The following is a 12242-nucleotide window of genomic DNA, read 5'->3' as shown; positions in this document are numbered from 1 at the left end:
GCAAAATATCACTGAGAACTTTTTCCTGCAAAGACAAAAATAATTGTCATAAGAATTTAGTAACTTTTAGAAGAAAAAATGTTTCCTTAAACCATTTTCTTCTGAATTCAAACCAGCAAGTAGAGATGATAAAAATAGTCTGTTTAGGCGGCCCAGCATGCCTCGGCGACACTCAAAACAAGGCCACAACACGCGTGTCCGCAGGGCTGCCCGCGACAGCTCGGCAAGCAGACTCTGTCCTGTGCGCGGTCCTGATGGTGAAGTACTCGAGGCGGTCAAACGTGCCAACTTCAACAATAACACTGGCCAAATATGCCTAAAATGCCCGTTTTATAAACTGATTAAGGTGCGTCTAGCGAAGAACATGACGTCTAAAAATAGCAGGGTGGGTGGGGGGAGGGCGCCTCCCGAGCACGCAGAGTGGGGCTGACCCCGGAGCTCCCGCGCCCACCTCCGCCTACGTCACCACGACTGCTCTCGTCCCCTCTTCTGTGAGGTCACACCACCGGGTCCAGCCTTTGGCGAGTTCTTCAGACGCCAGAGCAACCAACACTTTGCCAAGAAGCGCTTTGTCCTTGGACGGGAAGCCGCCGTGTTCTCGGCGACGTCCAGCGTTTTCCTCCGCACTTCTGGGAACCGGACGCTGGGATGACAGCGCCGACCCAACACGGGGTTCAGTGTTTTCTTCGACACACGTGTTTTTCTCCTTCGCGACCTCCTCCTGTCCGGTAACAAATGCACGCCGGGGTCAGAGCCGTGCTCAGAGACGGCAATGAGATTTCTGCAGTCGTACGCGGCCACCGGCTTCTTGGGTGGTCAGCTGGCTCTGCCCAGGGCAAACTGTCCCGGCGTCGCCCCGTTCTCCAGCTGCCAAGGCCTCCGCCGAAGCTCCCGCGTGGCGATGGGCAGCGATATGTCCGAGGCTACGCTGAGGGTGGGCTCCTTGATGAAGGTGTGGCTGGGGGAGCAGGTGGCACCGGCCTGCCGGGTCGCGAGGCCCCTGAGGACTGGCCTCTGCAGGCTGGGCTCTCTCCTCCAGGACACACTTCCCACTGCCCCTAGTGACTGGAGTGGATGGGACTGGGCTGCTGTCACCAGCGCCGGACGTGAGACTTGACAAATATTTTTCTTCTTTGGAAACTGAGGGTCGCTTTACTTTAGCTGCGTGTTGGTGGTCTGGAGACCTTTTTTGCTTTTCCAGGTGAAGTACCCTGAGGGTGAGCTTCATCTTCACAGTGCTGTTTGGACCTGAATCACTGAGTTGGAATCACTGATTCATGGTCATGTCGCCACTGCTGAGCAGCCCACTGAGAGGGATCTTCAGATTTCCCAGCGAACACTGATGCTGTTCGTCTTTTACCTCGACTTCAAGGTCCTGGTGCTTGGAATTGTGAATGAAGAAAGTTTTCCTCCCACATGTTCATTGGTTTTGTACCAACTCGTGTTTTCCTGGGTCTTGTGGCCAACTGACGTCTGTTTATTGTCCTCCTGGATGGGAGATTTCTTGCTGAATCCAAATACAAGATCAACAAGGAAGACGAAAGGCCATCGTTGGCTTGGTCTTTGTCAGCTCTGATGTCTGTTAGCACCTGGGCCAGGTGGGCAGCATGTGGCATCAGGTGCAGCTTTCCTCTAGGGACCTCGTCCAGGGTGAACCATTCATCTTAAAGGCCTTCCTTTTCCACTTCAGTCAGATCAATCATGAGACTTCCTAGAAAGTCGTCCTTGTCTGGGTCTTCGTCAAAGAGCTCAATCTCTCATTTCTGTCCCGGATGTTCATAGACCAAGGCCTCATACACATCATTTCCACTTTGTACTCGGGCTCTCTTTGATGATCTTGTCTTGGAAAATCTGGTTGCCAACTGGAATAACTCCATAGGGGTCTGACTTTGCCTTAACAAGTCCCTTAAGGTAAGGATCCTCCCCCTGGAGGTCCTGGGCTTCAATAAAGTGTATCCTTAGAACACCCTGTGGTATCAGAAACTGCAACTGGGTTATTTGAACTTCACTGAGAGAGGAATAGTGATTCAATTGGGAAGCACCAGATAGTTTGAAAATTATATCCAAAATGAGAGTATCTGGTAAGCCATTCAATCTAGGGATATCAAAAAGATTAGCTAGTCCTGTCCAGCTAATTTCTAAAAGCAGCTTCCTAAGGAAGAAGATAGACAAGGCTCCCACTAAGGGCATGTCTCCAGTCAGGGGTTCTAGGATTACCCGCATCGTACCATGAATCTGTATGCTTTGCACTCCAGCTCTACAAAAGTATCGCTTGATCTCCAAATCCATCTCACACTTTCCTACAAAGCTAATCTGAAGGTTCAAAATAATTTGCCCTTTGTCCGCATTTTCACTGTACACCTTGACACCGTTGATCCTGAGGGGCTGCTCACCCATGTCACTCTTGTGAAACTAAAGGTGCTAAGGTGGATGTTTGCTCCCCGCACAGCTGGCTCTACGGTTTCCCTAAACAGCTTCTCTGTAAATTGGCATATAAAAGGCCACATATGTTTTACAGTCATATTTAGCCATTCTGCTCTTTCTGTGTCTGTAAAGTGAACCCAGGAGGGCAGGTGGCAGGTGCGCACCCCCAGGAGCACAGTGCGCTCCCAGTCGGTCCTCCAGCAGCACCAGCGTGCAGCACTGTGGCTTGAGGCCGAGGCTCCGCGGGCACCACAGGAGCTGTGCCAGGGCCCGCAGCACCCAGCTGAAGCCCAGGTCCAGGTAGCCGAGCGCCTACACCGGTGGTGGCAGCAGCAGCAGCAGCAGCACCAAGCTGCCAGCCAACTGCGCCAGCAGCCCCAGCAAGTCGCCACTCAGCGGCACAACGGCCTCCTGGCCCGGGCACCAGCATGGCTCATTGCCAGCCGTCCAGCCTGGCTGAAGCACCTCTACTGGGCACCAGCGCCCCTCTGGATTAAATTTTAAACAAAGGAGATAGGTAATGTTTACATGTATTTTTTTTTAATCCTCACAGGAGGATATTTTTTCATTTATCTTCAGATAGAGTGGGAGGGAAGGAAGGAGGGAGAGGGAAAGGGGGAGAGAGAGAGAGAGAGAGAGAGAGAGAGAGAGAGAGAGAGAGATATCGAGATCCATTGGTTCCCTTCTGCACAGACTGACCAGGGCCAGGGACCGAACTGCAACCAAGGTACTTGTATTTGTCCTTGACTGGAATCGAACTCATGACTCTTTGGTCCCCAGGCTGACGCTTTAACCACTGAGCAACCAGCCAGGGCTATGTGTATTTTTGATGAGTTTTTTTTCAGTGTGATTGTAAACGGAGGGCTGCTGCTGGACCCCAGACACAGGTTCTACAGGCTGAAGAGGGAAGTCCAAGGAGATGTCCTTGCAGTGGGAGAAGGAAACACCTCCTCCTTGGTAAGAGCACAGCCCACAGTGCAGCGTGGCTGACATCACTGTGGCCTATTAAACGTGGTTCGGTTTGAATCTCACAGTATGAGTCCTCAAGTGTTGAGTCCTGTGAGCCTCGCTGCAGCCCAGTGTAAGGAACCCCGGCCGCAGGGCCACCCGAAGGCCATGCTGGGAGCACTCCTGCTTCAGAGTCAGCACGCTCACTGGGTGTCCCTCGTAGTGCGGGTCGCAGCTGTCGCCCTGCTCCGTTCCAGGCACTGTGCTCTGACCTGGGCTTACAGTGGTGGGAAAATAGAAATAAAAATAGGTGTAGGAACTGAGCCCTCTGTCCTCTTCCCCTCTGTCTTCTCCAGGCACCTGCAGGGCTGGAGGGGTCTGATTCTGTGGAAGGACCACAGCGTCCCCAGTGAGCTCACAGGCGGCTCTGCCTTGCATGGTGGAAGAGACGGCGTTTCTTCTTCCGCACTGTTGGCAATGCCAAAACTGGGGGGGTCCCCTGATTGCTGGAAGATGGGGAGATTATCTGGCATGGCCAAGTTATTTAAATGAGATGGGAGAGGAGGGAGCAATCCCCAGATCAGGAAAGAAGAGCGGTCCACAGTGGTTCCTCTTCGTGAGTGACAAGCAGATTCCAATAATGTGGTCACTTGGGAGGATGGCGCACATGTCATGTGGAGCGGTCAGGAGTTGAAGGGCAACGCTAACAGCCCAGTTCTGTTAACTGATTTTCTGTAAACAACTAAGGGACTCCTCGTTCTGAGGGAACCCAATGTGAGCAGGGGCAGAGTTATGGGCGCGTTTTCCCAGTCACTGAATTACTGCCTTTTTGTCCTCAGCACAGCACTTCACGCTCTCCAGCCTCGTCAGTACGTTGGTTATAAAAATCAGCTTTCTTCAAACTGACATTTCTCGCTTTGTAACCTCTTTCAGCAGTGCAGACTGCTCCACCCATATCCCAGATTTATCTAATCCTGCTTGTAAAGAGAACTTGAGAGGTTACAGCTCCGTACACATGTAAGAGAAACAGTGGACTCATTTTAGTTACCTGCCAATCCTGATGACTTGCCCAAGAAAGGAGAAAGTAAATATCAGAAATCTTATCACTAAACACAAATTGCAATTTATACCTGAGCAGGATGTTCTTTAGTAAATAAATCATCAGCCTCCGCAGAAGCCGTTCCCACCTTCTCATATCTCTATCATGCCATATAAATATAAGTAGTAACCAGAGCCCAGCTGGCTTACTAATCACAGTTTATCGTACTCCCAGAAGACAAATTTGTGTTACATTTTTATCTCATTACCTTGACACTGACTTAGAGTTGTCCATAAGCTGGTTTCTAACTAAGGAACCACAAACTTTTAATAGAAAAACAATATCCTTGATTGTATTGTGGAAATGTAAGTGCCCAGTGCAATTTTCTTATTTTGTACAATTACTTAAACATCACAGTAAGTAAATCGAGGCCATTGTCAAGCCTCCATCCAGGAGAGTCATTAACTGGAGTAATTTCCCTCGCTCTTCATGACAGCAGTCTCCATGAGTTGGCCACACACCTTTGGCAGCCTTGTGGACTTTTTTTAAAATCCTCACCCCAGGATATTTTTGTTTATCTTTAGATAGAGTGGGAGAGAGGGGGAGAGAGAGAGAGAGAAAGAAACATTGGTGTAAGAGAGACACATTGACCGATTGCCTCCTCCATGACTCCGACCAGGGCCAGGGACCGAACTGTAACAGAGGTGCGTGCCCTTGATGGTAATGAACCTGAGACTCTCTGGTCCGCGGGCTGACACTCTAACTGCTGAGCCAGACCGGCCAGGGCAGAGGCTGGACTTTTTGACAGCTGAACAGCACACCTGTGTTCAAGGCATTGTCAATCTTTACTTCAGAAGACAGTGTCCATTTTGTCACATTTCATGTTACTGTCCTCAGGAAAGTTCCTGACTCAGGAGGTTGCACCCGTTCTCCCAGGAATTTTCAGGAAAACCACCTCCTAAGTGATCACCTGAGATATCGCCAAGATAAAACAAATTCTGAACAATATTCATAATAAGTCTATTAATATTGATAAGGAAAGGATTTTCCCCTTACTATCATAACTCTACACATATATATATCAGGAAAGATAACTGAAAACCAAAACAAAACCGAGTAGCCTCGCAACAGAAAAAAGAACAGACATGAAAATTCAGAGGCGCCCTGGCCGGCGTGGCTCAGTTGGGGGCATCGTCCCCTGCACTGAAAGGTTGCGGTAGGGGGCGTGCTGGAGGCAGCTGGTGGATGTTTCGCTTTCACATAGGTGTTTCTCTCTCCCTCTCCCTTCCTGTCTCTAAAAATAAATAAATGAAAATAATTCAGAGGAGGAGAGCACGATGCTGCGCTGATGCTGGGCTTTTCGAGGGCGGAGTCTTTGCGGGCGCTGCTCCCCCGTGCCAGCAGCCCTCCAAGTGCCCGGCACACAGCCGCTCAACATGAATTTGTTTTGAATGAATTGGTTTGGCTTTTGATAGTGAGGTAGGTAGTTTCTGGTCCTTAGGCAAGGGGTGGAATTTTAAAAATCAGAAGAGCCAGACAGCAGAATAGCTGCTGAACTGTGAAGGATGCACTTCACTGGGGCAGGGGAGGTCTAAATTCATCTCAAACACTATCACTCTATGGCTGTACCCAAAGGTTTTCCTTTGAAAATGTGAAGCACACACATGTGGTCCATAGTGAAGTCTCTCTGTCCATCTACAGAACCACACACACGAAGTCGTCCTGACTGGCCTCAGCCCACTGCCTCCAGGATTCTAAGTGCCCCCCCCCCCCGTCTTCCTGGTGGCGTGACCTCTCCTGTATTCGCTCCCACTCTCATCATTTGTCGATGACTCGCAACGTCTGCAATCTTGGAGTCTCCTCTGCCTGACCTTTGGTCATGCAGAGTCTTTGAAGGCAGTGTGTGTTCTACATGACAGCATATTGCAGTGTGGACGAGCCACATTCCAAGTGGTCAGTAGCTACACGTGGTTACTGGCCACAGCACTTGGATGGTGTAGGGCTCGAAAGCCCACACACGTGTGAGTCACGCTACATCCTGATTTTAATAGTAAGTCAAGCCGTGTAAGTCAATGGTGGAGTCGTGGATGGAGCCCGGTGAGGCTCATTCCAGCACCGCCCTGGCTCTGCTCGAGCGCCCACGCTGGTGGTCATTGTTACTGCTGTTGTTCCATGCGTCTCGCTCACTATGCTCGATGAAAGGATTAGTGAAATGTGTGCGGTCAAAGGTAGGATGGGTCATGACAAAGGGGCAGGTTCCAATGAGTTCTATTTCTGACTAGGCACTGACCTTGGGCTCTGTCCCTTAGTCCAGTTTCAGCAAGAATCCTGCTGAGTCAGTTTGTCAGAAAGTCCCCACCCTTGATATCTGCTCAAATTCCTTATCCCGCACCTTCCACACTGGTCTGTCTTCTGCAATAATCCTGTCCAGTTGGTTTACCTAGAACCCCCGCACCCCGACCCACACCTGGTGTTGCCTCTTTCCAAAAACACACAGCCTTGTGGTTCAGGGGTGGGCCAAGGAGACTTCAGGCATGCCAGGAAACACCATAGGCGGTCATGTAGCCCTAAGATGATCTTAGCGACCTCTGCAAAATGAGGCTATTTTGGTTACTCAAGGAAATGTCCAGAGGGGTGACTGGCTCATTGTTTATGCGCCTCGCAGGCACTTTTCCCTACAGTGGGAATCATCCAGTTAGAAAAGGTGGTACCAGATGTGTCCCTGACGCGAATGCAGTGATCACCAGTTTTGCCCAGGACATAGTCAGGTCAGCCTCAACTTGCTGACAAGGATTATGATGCATGTCACACCTGCCCTAACTTCCTCCTGCCACAGCGGAGACTATGCAGCCATGAATGCATCCTGCTGCACCTGGGGTCATGCCATGTATCACTCAGATAGGTCAGTACAGAACCTTAATGACAACGATGGTTTAGGAGATTCATTCAGCTGCTTGGGTCCAGGACCTTAGGGGGCATGGTGGAGCTCAGGTCGGCCTTGTCCTGCTGTGTGTGTCCTGTCAGTAGTAACTTTAAGTGTTGTGTGACCAAAAATGAATGGATTGGTCAGTCATCAGAGTGCCTCACTTGCAAGAAAATTCCCAAGAAGCCAGCAAGTGCAGAGATGAGGAGTGAGTGTTGTTGGGAGATAGTTCTGCAGGGATCTCTCCATTTCTGCACACCCTGTGAACAGAGGCACTCATGGCCCTGGTTCTAGACTGTCTGTTCAAGGATGGGTATGCAGGAAACACTCCTGAAATATAGGGGGAGTATTTCTTTCCAGAGCAGAGGGCAGGTTTGCTTACTGTCTAGTATAATAAAGATAATATCCCCCCTAGGGAAGGTCAGCCAGGCTTATTCTTCATTATGAAGATTTGTGTCCCTATGCTCAGGGTTCCCCAGCTGTGATGCACGCTTACTGTGTGTGCAGCATCGGCCTGGGCTGCTCCGTGTATACCAACAGGTCACCTGGGGCACGAGAGGAACTGATTGGACATGAACTCATGCTACTTCCTTCACCATGAGCAATAATGTTCTAGTTTTTTGTTTTGTTTTGTTTTTTATCCTCACCCGAGGACATTTTTCCATTTTTTGTACAGATAGAGTGGGAGGAAGAGAGAGGAAGAGAGATAGAGGGAAACATCGATGTGAAAGGGACACATCGAGTGGCTGCTACCCGCACGACCAACCAGGACTGGGGACAAACTGCAACCGAGGTACATGCCCTTAGCGGGAACCGAACCCCAGTCTCTCCGGACCGCAGGTGGACGCTCTAACCGCTGAGCCAAACCGGCCAGGGCAAGTTCTAGTTTTTTATCTAAATGCCTTATATTTTCTGTCAGCATCCATCAAACTATGGCAGGCTAGCTTCTTAGTTTGCAAGTAGAGTAAAATTTCAGACCCGTCACAGTTCTTGATAAAAAGTCAAGTAGGAAGTTGAATGCCCTGGCCGGTTTGGCTCAGTGGTTAGAACATCGACCTGCGGTCCAGAGAGACCTGGGTTTGGTCCCTGCTAAGGGCATGTACCTCGGTTGCAGTTTGTCCCCGGCCCTGGTTGGGTTGTGCGGGAGGCAGCCACTCGATGTGTCCCTTTCATGTCGATGTTTCTCTCTCTCTCTCTTCCTCTCTTTCCCTCCCACTCTATCTGAACAAAAAATGGAAAAATGTCCTTGGGTGAGGATAAAAACAAACAAACAAACAAACGAAAAGTCAAGTAGGCAGTTGAATTTACAAGTGTGGACTTCCCAGGAGTGGTCTCGGAGTGACCTCCCTGATGTAAGGAGCCTGAGCCTGAGAGATGAACAGTTGTCCAAGGTTGTGACAAGGTCGCAGCAGAGCTGAAACCAGAGCCAGGTCCACATGCCAACTGCTTAAACCTGGCAGTGGAGCCAAGCTGCCTGGACTCGACTCTTGACTCTCTCTGCTTCTTCTAGTCCTCTGACCCTGTTTCATAACAATGGAGATCATAAGAGTACCTGCTTTCAAGGGTCATTCTGGGTTTTGAATGTTACAATCCTTGTCATTTACCACCAGGCTTAGCAAGCACACACAAAACGTTTGGTGCTCAAAAAGCTGTTCCCTAACATTGCTTATCAGTGCACTTTGTACTTATTACCACAGGCTCTCTCTCTCTCTTTTTTATCCTCACCCGAGGACATTTTTCCACTTTTTATTCAGACAGAGCAGGAGGGAGAGAAAGGAAGAGAGAGAGAGAAACATCGACATGAAAGGGACACATCAAGTGGCTGCCACCCGCACAACCCAACCAGGGCCGAGGACAAACTGCAACCAAAGTACGTGCCCTTGGCGGGAACCGAACCCAGGTCCCTCTGGTCCCCAGGCCGATGCTCCAACCGCTGAGCCCAACCGGCCAGGGCACCACAAGCTCCTTTGCGGAGAACTGATTACAGCAGCATTGTCCGGAGGAACTTCTAGGCGGAACAGTGAATGCTGTGAGAACCAGCAGCGGGCAGAACAGGTGCTGAGATGCAGGGCAGCGTGGGTGAGGCCCCCGTCAGGCGCTCCCAGGCACTGAAGCCTCCCCAGCCCACCGGGGCAGCCTGCAGCCTGTCAACATCTGATTTGTTGGCTCGGTACTGTGAGGAGGACGTGCCACCAGAACCACAGAGTGCTGCTAGCCAAGAGGGAGGAGAAAGCGTCTGTCGGGAGTCTGGGCCCCACAGGAGTCGGAGGCAGGGCTGAGGGACACAGGGTCAGCTCTGGACTGGGTGCGATTTCTCAAGAACTCCATCAGGACCTGATGCCATCTTAGTCCACAGACTGTGTTGCTTCCGCAAATGACCACAGACCACAGACGGGGTGGCTTCAGCAACGAGCGTTCATGACTCATGGTTCTGGAGGTGAGAAGATGAAGGCCCAGGGGCTGGCAGGGCCGATGCCTGGTCTGCAGGCAACCGTGCCTCCCGGAGCAGAGATCGCAGCTCACTCCCTGGAGGACACTGTGCCCATTCATGAGGCTTCCTCCTCCTGAGCGCATCACCTCCCAAAGACCACCCCTCCTAATGCCTTTACACTGAGGGTCAGGATTTCAACATGTGAATTTCGGGTGACACGAACATTCAGTCCATAACACGGCTGTCCCAAGTACCCCCAGTAATGCATGGGAATAGCAAAGCGGGTCTGGGCGTCGCTGGCAAGGAGGCGGTGGTTCATGGCGGGAGCCCTGGCGTTTCCAGCGGTGACTGGGGATGCCCGTGCCCGCGCCCCGCAGCGGCCTTGCTCTGTGCCGGCGCACCAGCCCGGTTCCCAGCACACTGCCTTTTCTCCTGTCAGGACAAATTGATCCTTCCTTTCCCAGTCCTGGCAGATGTCCTCTTTCAGAGTTGTATGTTGTCCGTCCGATTTGGCATGTTTGTGTTTGCAATCGTGGAAACTGCCCAAGACCCAGGGTCCCAGGTCTCTGAGCTCGGCCTCAGTTGGGATGTCACAGTGGCGGGCGGGGGGGGGGGGCAGCTTGGCCTCAGTTGGGATGTCACAGTGGCGGGGGGGGCAGCTTGGCCTCAGTTGGGATGTCACAGTGGCGGGGGGGGGGGAGCTTGGCCTCATTTGGGATGTCACAGCAGCGGAGGGGGGGCAGCTTGGCCTCAGTCGGGGGTGGGGGGGGTGGGGGGGGTGGGGGGGAGGCGCAGCTGCAGTGTTTCTCAGGCCTGTGCTGCAGCCAAAGGGTTGGCGGACATCCGCTTGTTTATTTGAGAATTTTCATTGCTTATATGTGTGTTTGGAGATTCTGACAGCCTTTAATTGGTCTTCCAGTGAAAACGGTGCAGAAGCTACACCCAGAAGTCACTGGTGAAACGTCTAAGAACTCCCAGTTGGTCTGAGGAGAGAAAGAGAAAAAGGGAGAAGGAATCCACCTCCCTCCCTGTTTTCTGAAAGTGTGGGCCAAAGACTAGGGCTGCAGTTTCGCGGGACAGGCTGGATTTTAGGTGGAAATGTTGGAAACGCCATTCAGGGAAGCCCTCCTGCGCCTCATTTCCTGTGCTCTTCCGAGAGCAACCTTGAGTTTGAGACCTGGGCTTGGGAAGGAGGCAGCTGACCAGGGTCCAGAGGCAGGAGTTGCCACAGACCAGGGGGTGCAAGAGGGCACACTCTCACGGCAGGCTGGCACCCCCTCTGGTGTTGAAGTGCAAGAGGTCTCAGCCCCTGCAGCCCCAGCGGTGTGCAGTGCAGTGCCTCAAACTCAGGCAGAATAAAGGGCTGGGCAGCCAAGACGATTCATGTGGGGGCAGGAGGGAAGGCAGGAAGGGTGACAGCAGCGCACATGGAACAGCTGGAGAAGGTGTCGGGACTTTAGGGCTTGTGCTTCGCGTCTCTTAACTTTTCCTCACGTCTTCCCTCTCTGAGCATCGTGTTGTCAAAGGAGTCCTTGGCTTGATATTCTTGTTCATTGATTTACTTTTGAGCTGTGTCTTTTTGACTAGTTACCCCATGGGGTGAATTCATTAACTTAAAAAACGATTTTTCTCTTGCAAGATCTTTTCTCAACACCTGGCGGGTGCCATTGTCTTGAGGCCTCTAAAAATAGGAATTATAGTCATTTCAGAACCCCCTTCTGCTTTTGTATTTTTAAATTTTATTTATTTATTTATTTATTTATTTGAAATTTTTATTTATTTATTTATTTTTTTGTTACAGATTTTTACCTTTTTACCCCATTGGCACCCCCCCACCCCCCCCTCCACCCTGTCCCCGGCTTAGTGGTCCATGTCCATTGGTCATGCATACATGCATATAAGTTCTGTGGTTTATCTCTTCCCACCCCCCCACCCCCCATCCCCTCTTCTGAGGGATGTCAGACTGTGCCCCACTTCCATGTGTCTGGGTCTACTGTATTCCTCAGACTGTTATGTTCATTATATTCCGTATATAAGTGAGATCATGTGGTATTTGTCCTTCTCTGCTTGGCTTCTTTCACTTAGGATAATACTTTCCAGGTCCCTCCATGTCGTCTCAAAGGATAAGAGATCTTTCTTTCTTACCGCTGCATAGTATTCCATTGTGTATATGTACCACAGCTTTTTGATCCATTCGTCTACTGGTGGACACTTGGGCTGTTTCCAGATCTTAGCTATTGTAAATAGTGCTGCTATGAACATGGGGGTACATATATTCTTCCTGATTGGTGTTTCAGGCTTCCTAGGGTATATTCCCAGCAGTGGGATCACTGGGTCAAATGCAAGTTCAATTTTTAATTTTTTGAGGTAGCACCATATTGTTTTCCATAGCGGCTGCACCAGTCTGCATTCCCACCAGCAGTGTATTAGAGTCCCCTTTTCTCCACACCCTCGCCAACACTTGTTGTTTGATGATT

The 12242-nt window shown here is 50.8% G+C and overlaps 1 pseudogene; it reads right to left on the bottom strand.

Moving 5' to 3' along the window:
• Window positions 1–457: 457 nt before the first annotated feature.
• LOC118640721 lies at window positions 458–2507 on the bottom strand (annotated as a pseudogene).
• Window positions 2508–12242: the final 9735 nt, after the last annotated feature.

Source organism: Molossus molossus, unplaced genomic scaffold (assembly GCF_014108415.1).
Source record: "Molossus molossus isolate mMolMol1 unplaced genomic scaffold, mMolMol1.p scaffold_m16_p_23, whole genome shotgun sequence".
NCBI lineage: Eukaryota > Metazoa > Chordata > Mammalia > Chiroptera > Molossidae > Molossus > Molossus molossus.
The sequence above is the reverse complement of the archived record's forward strand: the minus strand, read 5'-3'. Positions and strand labels throughout refer to the sequence as shown.